Here is a 3,472-nt window from a genome sequence, read left to right as displayed (position 1 = left end):
AAAAAAAAAAAAAAAAAAAAAACATGTGGCAGGGCCTCGTGAAGAAGCCACACAGAGAAGCATGCGACTATACCAAGGCGGTGAGGAGGGTGAGGAACCCATGTCTCCCTGTCATCCCTGACCATTGCCAGGACTCATCCTCATCGTCAACTTGACTGCACATACAATCATCTAGGAGGACATTATATTTATTTACTTAATTATTTGTCTTGTCTTATTTGTTTGTTTTTGAGGTAAGTTCTCCACATATAGCTGTGGCTGACCTAGAACTTGATGTGTAGCCCAGGCTGGCCTCAAATTCAAAGAGATGACTGCCTCTGTCTCCACAGTGCTTCGACTTAAAGCATCTGCTACCACCCTGTGGCTTTATTTATTCATGTTTAATCAGTTAATTTTGGGTTTTGTTTTATGTGCCTGTATGTCTGTATGAGAGTCTCAGATGACCTGGAGCTGGAGTTACAGACAGTTGTGAAGCGCCATGTGGATGCTGGGAATTGAACCAGGGTCCTCTGGGAGAGCAGTCAGTGCTCTTAACTGCTGCGGAGCCATCTCTCCAGCACGCTCCACCCCAACCCCGTTTTGTTTTGTTTTGAGTCAGGATCTATGTATCTCTTCTGGCTAGCCTGGAATTCCTCATGTAGACCAGGCTGGCCATGAACTTGCAGTGATTCTCCTGCCTCTGCTTGCTTCCTGAGTTCTGAGCTCACAGGCATATACCACCATGACCTATCTAAGTTTTAAAACTGTTTGCTGGGAGCAGCGGCTAACATCTGGAGTCCCACTTGCCCAGAGGGCTGAGAAAGAAGAATCCTTTGACCCAGGAATTCAAGGTTAGCCTGGGCAACAAATTGAGACCCTCCTTACCTGAAAAATTAATTAATACTAACTTCTGTGAGAACCATGGCACACCTTTCAAGCTGTCCCACCCAGCTTAGGGCTCTCAACCGTTGAAAGTCATCCCTTGAGCATAATTTCCTTTCCACTAAGCTGTACAATCACTGCAAGTGATTCGTTGTAACAAGTTTCTGTACAGCTCACACACCAGTAAGGGGGGAAAAAAAGAAAAGAAAAGACCAGCACAAGACAGGGCGTGCCCTCCAGAGGTGGGAAGACTGGAAATTCCATAGCAGGCCCTGGCACCCAGAGGCCTCAATTTACTTCCCTCTGAGTAGCTCCAAACTTCCTGTTTAGAAGCTTTGAAAGCGAGCATTGTAGGGAGGCTGGGAGGGGCTGGGAGAAAGGGGGTGTCCCCTAGGTCCCCAGTTTTCACAAGAGGAAGCTGAGGGGACAAGTAAGGATAGATCCAAAATTAGCTCTTCTGCTTTGTGCCATATTGGACTATTTGCTGTTACTCTAATTTTATCTGTGATAGGCTGGGGGTGGGGCTGGGGGTGGTAACACGCCTTTAATTCCAGAACTCAGGAAGCAGAGGCAAGTGGATCTCTGAGTTGGAAGCCTGGTCTACAGAAGGAGTTCCAGGGCTACACAGAGAAATCCAGTCTCAAAGAAAAAGAGAAAAAAGAATTATCCATGACTGTCTGGTTTCATTTCTGTTTGCTGTGAGAAAATACCCTGACAAAAAGCAGCATGGGAGGAAAAGAGGTTATTTCAGTTTGCCATTCTAGTAGGCTATTGTGGGGAAGTCAAGGTAGGAAGTTGAGGCAGCTGGTTACATTATATCCACACTTAGAGCTGAAAGAGATGAACTATGCAACCTGGCTCACTCCACTCCCTTGTGTTATTATGCTCAGCTCACCTTCTCCATTCTTATATAGTTCAAGACCCTCCCCCTTGCCTAGGGAATGGTGCTGCCCATGGTGGGCTAGGTCTTCCTATATCAATTAACTTAATTAGGGACAATCCCCTACAGATATACCCACAGGCAAATACAATGTAGACAATCTCTTATTGAAACTCTACCCAATTGTTTTTAGGTTGTGTTAAATTGGCTCACACGGGGTGGCTCACAACCATCTGTAATGGGATCCTTCTTTTGGTGTGTCTGAAGACAGCAACAGTTTACTCATATACATAAAATAAATAAAGCTTTTTTTTTTGGTTTTTCAAGACAGGGTTTCTCTGTGTAGCCCTGGCTGTCCTGGAACTCACTCTGTAGACCAGGCTGGTCTCAAACTAAGAAATCCACCTGCCTCTGCCTCCCAAGTGCTGGAATTAAAGTCGTGTGCCACCACTGCCTGGCCTAATAAAGCTTTTTAAAAAAACACACACACACACACACACACACACACACAATATAAAAAATAGCAATTAAAGCTAACCTTTCTAATGGCTACTTGTTTTCCTTCTTGTTAGTTCCTTTGCCTTTGTTTGTCTTGAAACAGTGTCTCAAGTAGCTCCTGCTGACCTTGAATTCCATCTAGAGCTGAGAAGGGCCTTGAATTCCTGATCTTTCTGCTTCTGTCTCCTAAGACCTAGGATTACAGGATCCTAGGTTTAATGCTTCCATTTCTTCATTTTAAGAGGGGCTGGCAAGTGTGGTTAGTGGGCAAAATGCATGCTATATAAACAGTGTATCTGCATTCAGATCCGCAGCACTCATATATGAAGTTGGGCATGGTAGTGCATGCCTGTAGTCCCCGTGCTGGTGGGTGGGGGTCAAGACAGGTGATTCTGGGGATTTGCTGGCCAGACAATGAGTTTAGTAAGTGATTCTAGTTCACCAGACCCCATAGGATTACTTGATAGGTGTTGCGTAGGTGACTTTCATATTGTGACCAAATACCAGACAGAAAAAACGTAAAGCACAGAGATCTGTTTTGGTGTGTCACAGTCCACTGTGACAGAGCAGCCCAGCCTGTGGTGATTGCACCGGGAGGAAGAGGAGTGCAGGCCTCAACCCAAAGTGGATATAACGTTCCAGGAGCTGTCCTAGTTAGTGGTCAGCCTCTCCCAGCTATCATCCTCAGAGTTCTCCAGGCTCCCAAAACAGTTTCAGGTGCTGGGGACCAAGTGCTCAAAACCTGAAATCCAGCACGTAGGCCTTTTACATTCAATCCAAAACGCATGCCCTCAATAAGTTCACATTTATCCAGGAAGGAAGCATTACTGGCATCCACCGGCAGCAAGGCAAGCGTTAATGGGGGCTAACACTCAAGGCAACTGCAGGAGAAGAGGCAGTGGTCTGGGTTTATGTTCTAAGCCTGTAATCCCAGCATTCAGTGCAGGCAGGACAGCCTGGGCCAGCACTCAGTGCAGGCAAGACAGCCTGGGCCAGCAGTGAGGCCAGCCTGGGATACACAGGGAGATGCAGCTCAAGAGCCTGTTCAAGGGGCTGGAGATTACTCAGCGCTTGCTCTTGCTGAGGACTTGAATTCAATTTCTAGCACCTAGATCAGGTGACTCATATCCATCTGCAATTGCTGCTTCAGAGAACCCGACACCTTCTGCTGGTCTCTGCGGGCGCCTGTGATTCACATGCATAGATATGTATATATATATATATATATATATA

This window comes from Mastomys coucha, unplaced genomic scaffold (genome assembly GCF_008632895.1).
Source record: "Mastomys coucha isolate ucsf_1 unplaced genomic scaffold, UCSF_Mcou_1 pScaffold22, whole genome shotgun sequence".
Classification (NCBI taxonomy): Eukaryota; Metazoa; Chordata; class Mammalia; order Rodentia; family Muridae; genus Mastomys; species Mastomys coucha.
Note: the sequence above shows the minus strand (reverse complement) of the source record.